We start from the raw sequence: 18,718 nt of genomic DNA, 5'->3' as shown, positions 1-18,718 counted from the left end.
GAGAAAGAATTACTTTGTTATTTATTTATTTTTAACATCTTTATTGGGGTACAACTGCTTTACAATGGTGTGTTAGTTTCTGCTCTACAACAAAGTGAATCAGTTATATATATACATGTTCCCATATGTCCTCCCTCTTGCGTCTCCCTCCCTCCCACTCTCCCTATCCCACCCCTCCAGGCTGTCACAAAGCACCGAGCTAATATCCCTGATAGAGCACTAAAATTATAATCACCAGTAAAACCATCTGGGCCCAGAGCCTTTATTACACAGATGTTGGAAGCAGCATTATTTATAACAATAAAATTTTAGAAATAGCCTAAAAGTCCATCAACAGAGAAATGACTATGATAACTAAGGTGGAGACAGATAGAATATTATATACTATTTATATTGCTGTGTAATAAGACAGAATAGAGGTTACAATGTAATGCTAAGGAGAAAAAAGAAAAAAAATTGTAAATATTGTAGAGAAAAAATATATATGAGAGACATTTATCACGACTGTAAATTGAGTGCACAAGTTTACCCCATCTCCTGTCTAAAGTTGTATGAAGTGAAACGATTCCCACCCTACACCACAGATAATTGATGGACATAAAACAGATAGAGAGATTCAGCCTAAGAAAATAAGAAAAAATGTTATCAAGTAACTGGCAATGTTGAGGGATTCCTAAAAGGCAGAAATCAGACAAGGCTATATCTACAGAAACATAACCTAGAAGAATGGCAATTAGAATAATCACATACCACTTTTCACCTATCAGACTGACAAAAATGAAAATGATGACGTTATAAAACGCTTGTAAAGATCAGGGAAACAAACACTCTTAAATACCACTGGTACGAATTTAAATTGGTGAATTCCTCTGGGAAGACAATTCAGAAGCACCCACCAAAACCAAAAATAGGCATTCACTCTGGGCCAGCATTTCCACTTCAGGCACTATCCAACAGAAACGCTTGTACACACGCACAAAGACACATCCTTGTTCAGGACTGATCCACTGTAAGAGTAAGAACTACAAATTTAACGTCCACCTATAGGTAGGGAGTTAAATACCAGGTACCCCCATAAAATGAATTATTACGTAACAGTTAACAACAAAGGAAAATAACAAGTTGGACTTACTTGTCCTGACGTGGAAAGATTTTATAAGATATGCTGTGTTACAGTAAAGTGGAAAAAAAAGAAGTCATTGTATAATATTCAAAAGATAAGCCCTCATTTTATAAGTACACACATGCACACACACGCACACGCACACACCCTTGGATGGCGATGGGAAGCATGCTCATCCAGTGTTGACAGTGGTTCCCTCTGGGGAAGGAAGCGTGTGTCGCGGGGGCACCACAGAGTGGTGAAGGGGGACTTTCACGTTCTGCTCTGTATTCTACCACACTATGTAAAACACAGTGAGAATACATTCATGTAGTAGTCTTTTCAGAATATTTTTTTTAAAGAGGGGAAGGAACCTATGTACAGGGAAAAGAAGAGAAAAAAATGAAATGTTAATAATAAATGGTTGTATATGTGTGACATGGGTCACTTTAATAAGCATGTAGGTATTTGGCTTAAAAGCTTAAGATAAATTTTAAGTGAAAAGAGAGGACATGTGTACTGACAGCTACATTATTTGTTCCTTGTCAACTAAGGAAGCTGGTGACAAGGTCAGGAGCTTGAGTTTCTTCCTGGTGTCCCCATCCTCCATTAAGCTTGGATTCCTATAGCACCTTCCAAATGAAAAGTTAAAAGCAATGATCTCTTTGTCACATTTATACCTCATTTCCTAAACCAAAAATAATATACCTATGCCTGACAATGAATAGAACGATGGAAAGTGAAACAGATCTGGAAAACCTAGGAGGTACAATTTTCATACTTAGTTTCAAATCGCCCCACAAGACAAAAAATCATCATTCTATTATAAACTAGGTGACACTAAAACCCAAAAACAAATTATTTGCCCCAAATTACAAGCCAAATCAGTGGCAGATCCAAAACTCCCATTTATGGTGCTCTTGGCCTTTGGCCAAACAGGGACTTTGTGATCTAACCGGATGACAAGATGAAGTGAAGATGCAGTCATACAAGGTCGCACACAATAGCAAGATGACTGGAATAAACAAGAGGAGTTGGGAAAAAGGGAATAGTAACACTGGTTAAAGCATCTGGGAGCTCAGGTCTGTCAGCTCCTAGTACTGCATTAGGAATCTGCTACCTCTTCAACCATCTCAATCCAGGTCCCAAAGTAACCTTAAAACTGAGGTTTAAACTGCCCTTGCTTTTAACAAAAAGGCAGAACTGAGCAAGCCCTCTGTCATTTTCTAACTTTTACCTCCATGTCTCCGGTTTAGAGGTGATTAAGTTTGGATATCCCATACCAGCACTAAAACTACCTCAAAACAATTAGAAAAGACAAGGCAGAAAGATAAGCACTTTCCTGCAACTTTCCCAACTGGGTAAGGCCTTTTCCCCTCCTTTTGCTCTAACTAGCATTTCTTCTAAATGCTCATGGGGAAAAATTTGGGGGAATGGGGAATATATTAAATAAAACCTAAATGAAGATAGAGAACTGTCATCTCTCTGCTTGGAATCTTAGCTTCAGACAGGATGGTAGTAACATCCCCCTCCACCCAAGTTTCTTCCCTTTTGGCAGCCCAAGAAAAGAGCTATTTACAATCTAGGCCTTCCTCCCTATCACAGCTGTCCTATTAGGTTTCTCTAAAGCAGTAAGTACCAAAGGGCTGATCACTGACAAACAAAAGCAGAGCACAAAGCACCAAGAGAACCAGGAAAAGAAAAAGAAAGGTACAGGAGATCCCTAAACATTTAGTGCACCATCACCACAGCACTGGTTACATTTGACCTTGGACCACAGTGAATTCTTTATGCTGCGCTTCCATACTATATATTTTAAGCCGTTTAAGGGACTCCTTCATGTTTCCCAGAGCACAGCACTGTGCAAGGAACTGCCCAGGGCTACCAGTTTGCAACTTCTAACATTCGGTTTTTCCTAAGCTGCGACCCCAGTGTGACATGATCTCTGTGTAGTGTAATGAACCTGCTACTCTCTATCCATTAAAAATGGCAACAATCTCTTGATGGGACATGTAAGCATACTGCATCTGAGATATCTTTTTTTTTTTTTTTTTTTTTTTGCGGTACGCGAGCCTCTCACTGCTGTGGCCTCACCCCTTGCAGAGCACAGGCTCCGTACGCTCAGGCTCAGCGGCCATGGCTCACGGGCCCAGCCGCTCCGCAGCATGTGGGATCTTCCCGGGCTGGGGCACGAACCCGTGTCCTCCGCATTGGCAGGCGGACTCTCAACCACTGCGCCACCAGGGAAGCCCCCTGAGATATCTTTACATAAAACACAGAGACAGAAGAACCGTAAGTTGGAACCAAAATGGCCAGTCCACTTTCATCTGTGACTACTCTGTGGGATCAGGACTAAACGATATCCTACAGTGGCTCTTAGCTGTCAGCAAGCTTGCTTCATGTTGTCCAGTTACCTAACTGCTTACTTCACACAGACAAGTAATGGCATCTCAAAGGGCTGGCAGAGTGTCCAATCCAGTTCAACTGAATAAATGTTTAGGCACTATCTTCCATACGCCAGAAAGTTATAGTCTCCACCCTTGAGGAGAGTGGGGAAGTCAGACGAGTAAACAAACGATGATACACTGCATGAATTCTAGGAAGTATGCAAAGCATAGCTCACGCGGAAATGGGAATAAGGGAGGCTTTGCAGACAGACGAGACACTTAAGCTGAGCCTTTAAAGCTTAGATGGAATCAGCCAGGCAGGAGAAACAAGGAGGAAACGCCCAAATTCAAGGTCTCCTGAGTAGTCCCAGCAAACTGGGGCAAGTGCAAGTACCTGTGAGTGGCTGGAGCATGATGGTGAATGCGAGGATGGAGAGGCAGGCAGAGCCCGGTCATGAAGGGTCCCGTGGGCCACTGAAAGTTTCAAGCAGGGAATGGTAAGATGTAAGTTTTACAAAAATCCTTCTGTTGACAGCTGGGAAGTGGGAACTTAGTGAATTTGTTATCCACCATACTGTTGATGGTTTTAAATATTTCTGAATTTGAAAAAAAATCATTATGCTAAGCATTTGTATAGACGATAGACTGGAAGAAGTGTGTGACTAGATCCAGGGAGCCCAGCTACCAGTTAGCAATTCAGGCATGAAGTAAGGACCTGAACAAAGGCAGTGGTAAGGAGCGCTGAGAAAAAAGGATAGATTCAATAGAAAAGACAGGATCTGGTGACCAAATTGGGTGGGGGGTGTGTGTGTGAACAATTCAGTGGCTAATGAGAGAGTAATTTGAGGAGGAAAACCCGTGTTGCTTTGTTTCGTGATTGTGGCAGTATGAGGCAGGGGAAGGGAGGAGGCACAGGGAGTTTTGTTTTGGATTAGTTGAGGCTGAAATGAATTTGGACTCCCATGTGTAGATGTTCAGTCAGTAGGCAGATGAGGGTCTGGAATACCATGGTTACATGGTTAGTTTAAAATGACAGTGCTCAAATGTTGACAAACATGTATGTTGCCCTTACAACGATATTATAAAGTAGGGAATACATGTTGTTATTTCCATCTTACAGGTAAGAAAACTGAAGTCCAAATGACTTACTGATTGTCATATAGCTAATTAATGTGGAACTGAAACAAAATCCCACGTCTGACTTCTAATGCATATTCCTTCTAGTTTATTCAGGCTCTTGACCTTAACTGTTGAGACCAAACAACTTGGAGGGACTTCCCTGGTGCCTCAGTGGTTAAGAATCTGCCTGCCAGTGCAGGGGACACAGGTTCGAGCCCTGGTCCGGGAAGATCCCACATGCCATGAAGCAACTAAGCCCGTGCGCCACAACTACTGAGCCTGCGCTCTAGAGCCCGTGAGCCACAACTACTGAGCCCACGTGCCACAACTACTGAAGCCCACATGCCTAGAGCCCGTGCTCCACAACAAGAGAAGCCACCAGCCCGCACACCACAATGAGTAGCCCCCACTTGCCGCAACTAGAGAAAGCCCGCGAGCAGCAACAGAAACCCAATGAAATAAATAAATTTATTTTTTTAAAAACTTGAAGCTCTGTGGGTCTCCTCCTGCATTAGTCCTTAGGAAGTCAAAGACTCTCAGAACACCAAGTCGGAAAAGGGCCTGCTCCATCACTGACCCTGAGGGAGCAACGGCAACAAACTTGAGGGGGAAGAGAGGTTCTGGGCAGCTCTCCATCAATTCTTCATTAAATCATTAAGGTCTAAACAGGAGTTTGTCTCATCAGCCTTTTTCTGCCAAAGGCCTTCTCTGTTTTCCTCTTTTAGTTATCCTTGCAAAGGCAGATTTATCTCTGAACCTCAGGAAGGACTGGCAGTTTTCCAACAGAAGGAAACACTGTCCAAAGTCAGTCTAATTTTAAAAAGACTTCATCTTACTCAAATGAATTTGACACGTCCTTACTAAAATGCTTTCTACATAATTAACTGTTGAGGGTAAAAGGAGAGATAATAAGGAGTCTAGGAAACCATTCCCATTGTCAAAGAAGCTTGTGATCTTTGGAGAAAGACACAACTTACAGACATGAAATGATCAGACAAGAAACCCCCAAAACAATGCCAAAGGAATTCTAGTTGACTGGGAAAAACTGAACATGTATTTTTATTTTTGCTCAATCCTGAAACCCACTAAAATGAGAGTAAAAACAAACAAAAAAAGAATACGAGAAGGATAACAGTGAACATAAAATGTCAACATTTTTGGAAGATGAAAAGTAGATAAATTGGCAAAGCTAAGAAAGTGAATCCCTGCACCCAGGGAAGGGGATGCCAATTCACACAAGCACCCTGGGAAGGGTCAGTGATTAGAAGTACCTAGTGGCACAGGAGACCAGAGATGAGGAGGGGCTGAAAACGAGGACTTGATACAAATTCTGTATGCAGCAGCATTAGCCCACCAGGTCTCCGGTCACATGCAGGGCAGCCAGTAGACTATTGCCCCTGCACCCAGGCAGGAGAAGGTGGATTTATTTTGTGAAGAAACTGAACCAGGTGGGCTCTAAACCCAGGGACTTTAGGAACAGCAGGAGTTAGGAAGAGGCACTGTACCGAAAACAAAGGCCCTAAAAGGAAGTTTACATCCTGAAGGACGAGGTTCCAGACCTGCTCACCCACTTGGCTCCCAAAATGCTAATAGCCCTACCCTCCACTTGCAAACAGAAGGTTAGAAGATTTTTTCCTGTAGAAACCAAATGACTCCACAGAACGGTTCAATAGATGCTGACTTTCAGGGATTCCCCAACAAAGCAGGTGGATTCCTGCCCAAACACCCTAGATAGAGCATATAAAACCCAACCCTGACAAGTTCATCCCACCTGTATATAGACCATCCAATCAGCTTTTTTGGTGTCTCACTTTTAAATTAAAATGACAACCAAGGATCACCATACATTTGAGGAACCATACATTTGAGGAAAGCATTCAACATGAAAAGAGAGAGCACAAAACAAACAGGATAAAGGGACTCTAAGGAACCAAATAAAACTTCAACCAAAAAAGCCTATTATCACACAAGAACTGGATTAGAAAAAATTGGAACAATCAGTGTAAAGCTTTTGGAAATTAAAAAATTATAGTAGTGGGACTTCCCTGGTGGCACAGTGGTTAAGAATCTGCCTGCCAATGCAGGGGACATGGGTTCGAGCCCTGGTCCGGGAAGATCCCACATGCCGTGGAGCAACTAAGCCCATGAGCCACAACTACTGAGCCTGTGCTCTAGAGCCTGTGAGCCACAACTACTGAGTCCATGTGCCACAACTACGGAAGCCCACGTGCCACAACTACTGAAGGCTGTGCGCCTAGAGCCCGTGCTCTGCGACAAGAGAAGCCACCGCAATGAGAAGCCCGCGCACCGCAATGAAGAGTAGCCCCCGCTCGCTGCAACTAAAGAAAGCCTGCGCACAGCAACAAAGACCCAATGCAGCCAAAAATAAATAAATAAAATTTTAATTTTTTAAAAAATTACAGTAGAAATATAAATAAAGAGCTAGATGATAAAGTTCAGTAAATCCTTCAGAAAGTGGAACCAAAAAAGAGATAGGAAATTCCAGAGAAAAGATAAGAAAATTAGAGGACCAAGAGTTCCAGAGAAAGAGAGGAGAAAATTATCAAAGAAATAAATTTTCCTAGAACTGAAGGATATGAACTTCCAGTTCAAAGAGTCCATCTTATACTTAGTACAATAAATAATTTTTAAAAAGACCCATCCCAAGGCACACTGTGAAATTTCAGAATACATGGGATAAAGAGAATACAGTCTCCAGAGAGGAAAAACAGTTCACATACAAAGGACTGACTGGCATCAGAATTTTCAATAATTTCAAGACTTTCAAAAAGTCTTATGGCTTTCGTTTCTGTAAGCCATAAGACAAAGGAACAATGCTTTCAAAATTCGAAGGTGAAATGATTTCCAACCTAGAATTCTATAGCAGACAAAGAATCAGTCAAGTATAAACAGAGAATAAAGATATTTTTAGACATGCAGAGTCTTAAATTTTACCTCCCACACACCCTTTTATCAGGAAGTGACTGGAGGATGCGCTCTACCAAATAAGCGAGCAAACCAAGAGAGAAGACAGGCATCCAGGAAACGGGACAAAAAAAGGCAAAGGGAATCAAGTGTACAGCAAGCCTCAGAAATACCCAACCATCGCTGGAGGATGCAGGGCTTTGGCATCCGTGGGAGAAAATAAAACTGACAAGATCAACTGATGGGTCCGCCTGGAATGTGGAAAAGAATATTTAGGGATTTAAAAAGTACGGTTTTAGTTTGGGGATTAAGGGTAAGCTGGACATAGGAAACTCAGAAAACCAACAAGAGAGGCAGAACGAGAAAAAAAAAAGAATTGGAGTATATTAGTTGGTTCAGCAGGTGAATAATACTAATAGCATAATAATATAAACATTAGATACTGATGTAACTAAAAATTGTGACACATCTGAAGGATGAAGGGGGAGGCAGTGGACCGAGAGAGTGCAAGAAAGCTAAACCCTGCTCTTCCATAACAAAGACTGAGAGAGAATGTGTAAAATTTTTAAATCAAGAAACAGCAACATAAGCATAATAATCAGAAATATGGCGGAAACACCTGAAGCTCAGAGCTAAGAGCTAGAAGTGGCTGCTTTCCCAGAAAAGAACTGAGGTGTGTACAAATGCCCCTTGGTAAGGATGGTGCAGAAACGATTCTGACACAACACGTCAGGCTAGACAAGTCCTTGTCAACTATGAAATGTATATTTCTGGTCACCTTGGCTTTTGTGGCCATGAGTTTTGTGTTTCAAACATGTGACGAAAGGCAGTGACTTTGAAGGGTTTATTCCCTTATGAGACAGAAACACAGTGGAAAGGCAACGCCCCATTTTAACCTCACAGGTGACACAACTCACACAAAAAACTTGGAAGAATGGCCCCCTTTTTCCACAAAGCCAGCAAGGAGCTCTCCCCTCTCCTGCCAAGAACAAGGGTCTTCTGTTTCTAGTCAGTAATCTGTGCACACACAATACCCACCCCTCCGCCCACCACACATACACACAAACCAGCAAGTTCCTGGAGAGCAGGGACTGTTAGAAACCTTGTACATTCACGCCAGTAACTGCTATTTTCAATCACTGCCTCCCTATCAACGCCGGGAAGGGGGAATGGGAATGGTGGCAAGAGGGAGCACAGTCTCAACATGGACATGGATATGACAACCTGAGACAAGATACCACCGCGGGAGCGCGCTGCTCTTACTGCAATGCAGTCATAAGGAATAATGTATAATCACATTTTTATAAGCCATATTTCCCTTACCGTTTACGCTATTACTTTGGGGGCCCTTATCTTTTATTTGATTCAATTTACCTTAGCCTGGCTTCTTAACACTCCAGCATTCACTGTTTCTGTTCCACAACAGCAGGAAAAGTCACAGAAGTGCTGAACTGCATGAAAATGGTCTCCAGAGTTCAAAATTCTGACTCCTGTCACATCGCATGCTCCATGATAGCAAGGACCATGCCCATCTTGTACCACCTTCCCAAACATGCAAGCACACAGTACAGGGCACAGAGTAAATAGTCAAATATTTGTGGGGAGGGGAAGGAGCAGAAAAGCCACTGTGCTATTCTAGGTTCCTTATAATAAATAAGACCAAGCCACTGCCCTAAAGAACCTCAGAGGCGTAGAAGCAAAAAATTATAATGCAGTGAGATTCATGCTATAAAAAGAACTGCAAATGCTAAGGGAACATGGGTTACTGCTCGGATGAGTGGCATCCGTTCTCAAGAAAAAGGGATGAAAGGGCTCTGCAACCAGGGCGAAGGGTGTGTGATCACACTGCAGCCAAGGTGATCTTTTAAGAGCAAACACTTCCTAGTTTTCTGCACTCCTAATGCAGGCTCTTCTTTCCTAGAAGGTCAGGCTCCCTCCTGCCTCCTCCCCAACCCCCCCCCCCCCCCCGTTCCCTCCTGCCTCTTCAACTCCCCTTCAGCATTGAGCAAAGCTCTCCTCCTCAGGGAACTCTTTCCTTTCCTCCCCAGGCCAGGCAGGGCTCTTCATGAGCTACTTGTAGAGCTCCTTGTACTCCGCCTTGATGACAATGATCTCAGTTCAGAGCTCTGTATTTGTCATTATTTGATTGCCTTTCTCACTAGACCACAAGCAACTTCCGGGCAGATCGGAATATATTATGTTTACCACCGTATCCTCACTGTCAAGAAAGCACTGCGCCGGGCACATGCAGTAAGAGAAATCTACACATAAAGGTGTGAGAAATCTACACAGGTAAGAGAAATCTACACATAAAAGCATGAGGGGGCCTAGCTATTTAAAGATGGCTATGGTGAATTACTTTTTTAGATTATGGAAACTATTTCTAAGAACTCAAATATCCTGTCAAGTTATTTTTTGAGTAAAAAATAATGTACAGATTTGTCTAAATATATGTGCAGATTCATATTCTAGTAACATGTTACCTGGAAAGAAAAAGCAAGGTTTCTTGTATTGTTCAGTGAGTATATGACAGAGAGAGAGAGAGAGAGAGAGTGTGTCTGTGTGTGTGTGCGTGCGCACGCAGAAAAGCTTTTAAGAATGATTTGCTCCTTGGCTTGTCAAAGTCCACAGGCTTAACTGAGCTGGGTAGGAAGGCAAGATGCCTTAATCAGTCACATTTGGGGGCAAAGATGCCTCCAACTTAGGGAAACCATAAATCCTGGCTTATATCTGTTGTCCCAGCATAATTATTAACAGAATCCTAGCCTGGACAATAAATTATATGGTCACTTTACTCCATCCAGACTTTGAGACCCTTTTCTTGGTATTTTGAGTCTAAACGGCCTGGAAATAACAGCCAATATTAAATGTTTGCTATGAGCCAAGTATACTTTAAGTGGCTTAAACAACTCACTGTTTACTTCTCACCAGAACCCTATAAGGGAACCCTAGGAAACTGACAGGTACAGGGATGAATAACTTAACCAGAGTCACAGAGCTGGAATGGGTGACACTGGTTTAACTCCAAAATCTTAACACTGTGCTATATACAACTTCTTGAAAACCACTCTCTCAGCTGTTTTTTCTCATTCCTGAATAAGATGAATTTCCCACAGCTCATACACTTTCACTTCCACCATGCTTCACGTTCCCCGCCCCTCATTCATTCTGTTTTACTCATTTTTTTCTCTCCAGGGTTATAGGAAACCAATGAAGAGTCTTGAAAGAGAGGCACTATATTCTAGGTAGGAACCGGGTCCCAGAGGGAAATGAATAGAGGTAGTTAACCAAAAGACTCCTATTAACATTTCCAGAAATCCAATTAGCTGACAAATCTTGTTACTTAAGGTAACTACTGAAAGCATCAACATTATAATGAAAGCTACAAGCTGACTGAATTCATTTAATCTTAAAGTATTTAAAGATGATAATTCTGTTGTTTTAAGGAAATTAAAATAAAATTTCAAGATAGAAATTAATAATGTAAAAGTGATATACACCTCAAATGAAATTTATTATCAGATTCTAGGTCCAATACACACCACATATATTTCCTAAATGTCCCAAGCATCACAACAAAAATAGTATTCTGAATGTTGCTAATTTGTAAGCTGAATGTCAAAGATCTAATTTTTTTTTCACACATGCAACTGACCCATATGAGTGAATCCTGGATTTGACACATTGTATTAGCTACAAAATCTCTAGTAGATCATCTAAACTTTATATAAAGTAGACATGTCACTTGTCCTATCCCTACCCTGAGAGAGTTGTTTTATGGAATAAATGGGATAACGTATGTGAAAAAAATTATAAACTGGAATTTAAAATATAAGGGTTTGGCATCAATATCTAAAGTGAAGCAAAGTATTCTAAAGAATGAGACCAGTGTATATGTGCTGACATGAAAAAACGTGGAAGATACATGAAGTGGGAAATGCACCTGCATAACAGTATGTAGAGTATGATCTCATTTCTGTAAGAACAGTGTATTTTTCTAAGCCTATACTAACATATGGAAGGCTATATACCAAACTGTTGAGACTGATTTGTTCTAGGGGTGAGGCATGTATTACTTTTCAAATAAAACACACACACACACACACACACACACACACACACACACACACACACACACCCCTCTCTCTCCTTGACCAAATTTTAGTCAGGCTCCTCTGAACACTCTTTTCAACTAGGCCTTGACTTTGGTCCCCATCCTATCTTTGACCTGCTCAGCCCAGTTTTAGCAAGAATTCTGTTAAGTAAGTTTATCAAGAGTTCTCCCACCCTTGATATCTGATCCAGTTCCTCATCCCCCCTCTTTGATGTCTAAGTCCTTGGCCTGCCTATAGCAAGAATCCTGTTAGGTCAGTTTAGCAAGAATCCCCCTATCCTTGATGTCTCCTCTTAGAAATTTTCCATCCACTGACTCACTCACCCTCCTCTTTGGCCAAAAATCCCCACTGGTCCTTGTTGTATATGAAGATGAGCCTGGTTTCTCTCCCCTATGGCAATACTCCTACTGCACTCGTCTGAAAATCTTCCTTACTCTTTTAACAAGTGTCAGAACAATTTTTCCTTTAACAGCACACACATCCACTTTTTTTTTTTTTTTAAAGTCGAGCCAGATCTATTCCAGAGAGATGGGCTTCCAGTTACAAGATTCTTAAGAGAGTTCTTTTAAGAAGGGGTTCTGGAGTAAATTTATTTCTGGATTTGGTCTCCTTTTTAAAAACCCTCCTGTGGTCTCTGATTTTTCCAGCCTCTGGAGGATGAAAATCAATTATTCCCATTTGCTTCTGAATGGAGCTCTTCAATTACAGAGGCTTAAGAACAAGCTTGCCCAAATGACAGCAGTAGCAGTCCCCAGAGGAGGGTACCAAATAGGTCAGTGATTTCAAACGCTGGTGGATTTTAGAACACATTATAGGAATTGTACAAAATGGTGGCCTACTGCTAGTTTAAGTGATGGTGAGATCAGGGAGGTGAATGAGTCAACAGGGGGTTACCAAATCCCAGATAGTCTACATTCTAAAACAGTTCACAAATTTGTCCCTTCCTTTTCATTTCCAAAATCATTGCCTTATGCCTGAAATAACCTCCAAAATGATCTTGACTGCCTTAAGTATCTTCTTCCATTGACAAAATCAAAATACACTCTTTCCAAAATGCAGCAAGTGATCCCCCACCTGCAGCGAACCCCTGCCGTGCCAGGCAACTAGTCCAGGGCAAAGACTTCCGATTCAAGCAACATCGTTTACTCTGAAGCAAGACAGCTATGATACAAGTAACCACCCCCTTCGCAGAATCATTTTATTAAGAACCTCCTCTCTGCTTTAGTTCTGTGTAGCCAAGGTGACTTCTGCAAGCAGATTATTTCCTTTCTAACAATTACATCCTGTTCTTGAAAGAAACATGGCAATTATTATTATTTTTTAACATCTTTATTGGGGTATAATTGCTTTACAATGGTGTGTTAGTTTCTGCTTTATAACAAAGTGAATCAATTATACATATACATATGTCCCCATGTCTTCCCTCTTGCTTCTCCCTCCCTCCCACCCTCCCTATCCCACCCCTCCAGGCTGTCACAAAGCACCGAGCCAATATCCCTGTGCCATGCGGCTGCTTCCCACTAGCTATCTACCTTACTACATTTGTTAGTGTGTATATGTCCATGACTCTCTCTCGCACTGTCACAGCTCACCCTTCCCCCTCCCCATATACTCAAGTCCGTTCTCCAGTAGGTCTGCGTCTTTATTCCTGTCTTACCCCTAGGTTCTTCATGACATTTTTTTTTCTTAACTTCCATATATATGTGTTAGCATATGGTATTTGTCTTTTTCTTTCTGACTTACTTCACCCTGTATGACAGACTCTAGGTCTATCCACCTCATTACAAATAGCTCGATTTCGTTTCTTTTTATGGCTGAGTAATATTCCACTGTATATATGTGCCACATCTTCTTTATCCATTCATCCGATGATGGGCACTCAGGTTGTTTCCATCTCCGGGCTATTGTAAATAGAGCTGCAATGAACATTTTGGTACATGACTCTTCTTGAATTTTGGTTTTCTCAGGGTATATGCCCAGTAGTGGGATTGCTGGGTCATACGGTAGTTCTATTTGTAGTTTTTTAAGGAACCTCCATACTGTTCTCCATAGTGGCTGAACCAATTCACATTCCCACCAGCAGTGCAAGAGTGTTCCCTTTTCTCCACACCCTCTCCAGTATTTATTGTTTCTAGATTTTTTGATGATGGCCATTCTGACTGGTGTGAGATGATATCTCATTGTAGTTTTGATTTGCATTTCTCTAATGATTAATGATGTTGAGCATTCTTTCATGTGTTTGTTTGCAGTCTGTATATCTTCTTTGGAGAAATGTCTATTTAGGTCTTCTGCCCATTTTTGGATTGGGTTGTTTGTTTTTTTGTTATTGAGCTGCATGAGCTGCTTGTAAATTCTGGAGATTAATCCTTTGTCAGTTGCTTCATTTGCAAATATTTTTCTCCCATTCTGAGGGTTGTCTTTTGGTCTTGTTTATGGTTTCCTTTGCTGTGCAAAAGCTTTGAAGTTTCATTAGGTCCCATTTGTTTATTTTTGGTATTATTTCCATTACTCTAGGAGGTGGGTCAGAAAGGATCTTGCTGTGATGTATGTCATAGAGTGTTCTGCCTATGTTTTTCTCTAAGAGTTTGATAGTTTCTGGCCTTACATTTAGGTCTTTAATCCATTTTGAGCTTATTTTTGTGTATGGTGTTAGGGAGTGATCTAATCTCACACTTTTACATGTACCTGTCCAGTTTTCCCAGCACCACTTATTGAAGAGGCTGTCCTTTCTCCACTGTACATTCCTGCCTCCTTTATCAAAGATAAGGTGTCCATATGTGCGTGGGTTTATCTCTGGGCTTTCTATCCTGTTCCATTGATCTATATTTCTGTTTTTGTGCCAGTACCACACTGTCCTGATTACTGTAGCTTTGTAGTACAGTCTGAAGTCACGGAGCCTGATTCCTCCAGCTCCGTTTTTCGTTCTCAAGATTGCTTTGGTTATTTGGGGTCTTTTGTGTTTCCATACAAATTGCGAAATTTTTTGTTCTAGTTCTGTGAAAAATGCCAGTGGTAGTTTGATAGGGATTGCATTGAACCTATAGATTGCTTTGGGTAATAGAGTCATTTTCACAATGTTGATTCTTCCAATCCAAGAACATGGTATATCTCTCCATCTATTTGTATCATCTTTAATTTCTTTCATCAGTGTCTTATAATTTTCTGCATACAGGTCTTTTGTCTCCTTAGGTAGGTTTATTCCTAGATATTTTATTCTTTTTGTTGCAATGGTAAATGGGAGTGTTTTCTTGATTTCACTTTCAGATTTTTCATCATTAGTATATAGGAATGCCAGAGATTTCTGTGCATTAATTTTGTATCCTGCTACTTTACCAAATTCATTGATTAGCTCTAGTAGTTTTCTGGTAGCATCTTTAGGATTCTCTATGTATAGTATCATGTCATCTGCAAACAGTGACAGCTTTACTTCTTCTTTTCCGATTTGGATTCCTTTTATTTCCTTTTCTTCTCTGATTGCTGTGGCTAAAACTTCCAAAACTATGTTGAATGAGAGTGGTGAGAGTGGGCAACCTTGTCTTGTTCCTGATCTTAGTGGAAATGCTTTCAGTTTTTCACCATTGAGGATGATGCTGGCTGTGGGTTTGTCGTATATGGCCTTTATTATGTTGAGGAAAGTTCCCTCTATGCCTTTCTGCAGGGTTTTTATCATAAATGGGTGTTGAATTTTGTTGAAAGCTTTCTCTGCATCTATTGAGATGATCATATGGTTTTTCTCCTTCAATTTGTTAATATGGTTTATCACATTGATAGATTTGCGTATATTGAAGAATCCTTGCATTCCTGGAATAAACCCCACTTGATCATGGTGTATGATCCTTTTAATGTGCTGTTGGATTCTGTTTGCTAGTATTTTGTTGAGGATTTTTGCATCTATGTTCATCAGTGATATTGGCCTGTAGTTTTCTTTCTTTGTGACATCCTTGTCTGGTTTTGGTATCAAGGTGATGGTGGCCTCGTAGAAGGAATTTGGGAGTGTTCCTCCCTCTGCTATATTTTGGAAGAGTTTGAGAAGGATAGGTATTAGCTCTTCTCTAAATGTTTGATAGAATCTGCCTGTGAAGCCATCTGGTCCTGGGCTTTTGTTTGTTGGAAGATTTTTAATCACAGTTTCAATTTCAGTGCTTGTGATTGGTCTGTTCATATTTTCTATTATTTCCTTTCTAACAATTACATCCTGTTCTTGAAAGAAACATGGCAATTTTTTTATGGCAATTATTTTTGAAAATATATACTTACAGGTTAGACAGACTGAATTTTGCTGCCTTAAGCTTTTTTGTTTAAACTAATTTTTTTAAGTTATTTCTCCATAATTTAGTAAGCACTGTAACCACTTCCATTAGTAAAATTAGCTGAACAAGGCGTATTACTTTGGAAAATTAAAACAAAAGAAAAAAAACACACACACACAACAAAAAGTTGGTTTTAACTAAGTCCAAGTTTTCTCACTTTCTTTGTCCCTATTTGTAATATGTTTAGATTTAGTTTAATCCCAGAGCCTTTCTCAGAGACTCTATTGAGATCTATATTTAATCAGCTTCCCAAATCTGCTCTATTTGCCAGATTCCTTTTCTAGCTTTCCCAAAAAGGCACTCAGTATCCTGTTCTTGGAGTCAATCCAAAAATAAGCACTCATTTTGGATGACTAAGAACCTTAGCAAACACCTGGCCAAAAAGCAAGGCCATGCTACATACATGTAGCATCTACCAACTGAGGAATACAAGACTTGATCAAGAAGGTTACAAAGAAGTTTCCCAAACTGGACAGCTTTCCCACAAATAGCTTTTTGCTTCTCAAATTTTAAATGTACAAGAGGACTGCCATTTACAGTAAACAAAACCTCTATATGGGAAGAAATACAGCTTCATATATCAAAGAACAAGAGGAAAAGCCCTATCATCTACTAATGGCCTAGAAAATGAAGACATCCAGAAAGCCTTTAATGAGTCTAATAGATGTTGTCTTTTAGTACAATAACTACAACAGAGAGTCTACTATGAGCTAAGTAGCATGCTAGAAACCTAATATGTATTCGCTCTATTTTTCATACTAAATAGTGAAATAAGAACTTGCATTCTGGGCTTCTCTGGTGGCAAAGTGGTTAAGAATCCGCCTGCCAATGCAGGGGACATGGGTTTGAGCCCTGGTCCAGGAAGATCCCACATGCCATGGAGCAACTAAGGTCACGCGCCACAGCTACTGAGCCTGCGCTCTAGAGCCTGCGCGCCACAATTACTGAGCCCTTGTGCCACAACTATGGAAGCCCACATGCCTAGAGCCCGTGCTCCGCAACAAGAGAAGCCACCGCAATCAGAAGCCTGCGCACCGCAACAAAGAGTAACCCCCGCTCACCACCACTAGAGAAAGCCCACACAGAGCAATGAAGACCCAATGCAGCCAAAAGTAAAATAAATAAATTTATAAATAAATAGAACCTAAGATTTAAAAAAAAAGAACTTGCATTTTATAAACTTTAACACGCTCAGAGAGATGAAACTAAAAAGAGGTGAAGCCACTTGTCCAAGGACACACAGCTACCCTGAAGAACCAGCATGAAAACTTGTTCTGCCTGACCCTTAAATCTATATTACTCGATTTACCACCTACCGAAATCAACAGTCTGATTTAAATAGCTATTGTTTCATATAACCATTCTGTTAATAATGAAAGCCTTAAAAAGTCTATGGACTCTAAAAAGTTCTACAAATATCTCTGTGTTGACTCCTAATATGTATGCCTTTGTGCACACGTATGCTTAGCAATTACTGACAAAAATTTAGAGACTGACTCAAAGCCAAGACTTATTATGCCTCTAAACTGTAATACGAACCAAAAATACCACACTCCAAGCTGGTTCTTTGGAAAGATCAATACAACTGATAAATATCTAGCTGAGCTAACCAAGGGGAAAAAAAAAAAGAGAAGACACAAATTACTACTATCAAAAATGAAAGAGGGGCCATCACTACCAATTCCATGACTTTAAAAAGATAAAAGAATATTATGAACAATATGCCCACAAATTTGGTAAATTACATGAAATGAACTAATTCCTACCAAAATTCACACAAGAAGAAATACAGCATCTGAATGGGCCTATATCTATTAAAGAAACTGAATCAATAATTAATAACCTTACAAAGTACCCAGCCCAAATGGTCACATTGGTGAATTCTAAGAAACACTGAAGAAATGATACCAATTCTCTGCAATCTACTCCAGAAAACAGAACCAGTGGGAACACTTCCTAACTCATCCTATGAGGGCAGAATCAACATAACATTAAAACCAGACAAAGACATTAAAAGAAAGGAAAATGACAGACCAATATCTCTGATTCAACATTTGAAAACCAGTTAATGTAATCCATCATGTCAACAGGATAAAGAAGAAAAATCATATAGGATCATAGCAACATATGCAGAAAAAGCATTTGACAAAATCTAACACCCACTCATGATAAAAATTCTCAGAAAACTAGGAATGGAGAGGAACTTCTTCAACTTGATAAAGAACATCTATATATAAACTTACAGCTAACATCATACGTAACGGTGAGAAACTAGATATTTTCCCCCTAAGATCAGAAACAGGACAAAGATGTCCCCTCTTACCACTTCTATTTAACATGGTACTGGAAGTCCTAGCCAAAGCCATAAGAAAAGGAAATAAAAGGTATTCAGATTGCGAAGGAAGAAATAAAACTGTCTTTGTTTGCTGATGATATAATTTGCTATGTAGAAAATCCTGAAGAAGCAATAACAACAAAAAATCTCCTGGACCTAAGCAATTATAGCAAGATTACAGGATACAAGATTAGTATACAAAAGTCAACTGTTTTCTCACATATCAGCAATGAACAATTAGAATTCGAAATTAGAATTTGAAAAACATAACACCATTTACATTAATTAGCACTAAAAATTAAATTATTTATTATAAATCTAACAAAATATGAACAAGACCTATATGAAGAAAATTACAAAACTCTGATAAAAGAAACCAAAGTCTAAATAAATGAAGAGGTATTCCATGTTCGTAAATAGGAAGA

At 40.2% G+C, this 18,718-nt stretch overlaps 1 protein-coding gene across 1 annotated transcript in view; it reads right to left on the bottom strand.

Annotated features, from left to right (window-relative positions):
* Positions 1-18,718, bottom strand: part of ANKS1A (ankyrin repeat and sterile alpha motif domain containing 1A) — a 186,296-nt gene that overhangs the window by 112,320 nt on the left and 55,258 nt on the right. The gene's annotated exons all lie outside the window — the stretch shown is intronic.

The sequence above is a fragment of the Phocoena phocoena genome, chromosome 10 (genome assembly GCF_963924675.1).
Source record: "Phocoena phocoena chromosome 10, mPhoPho1.1, whole genome shotgun sequence".
Classification (NCBI taxonomy): domain Eukaryota; kingdom Metazoa; phylum Chordata; class Mammalia; order Artiodactyla; family Phocoenidae; genus Phocoena; species Phocoena phocoena.
Note: the sequence above shows the minus strand (reverse complement) of the source record. Positions and strands in the feature narration are given on the sequence as shown.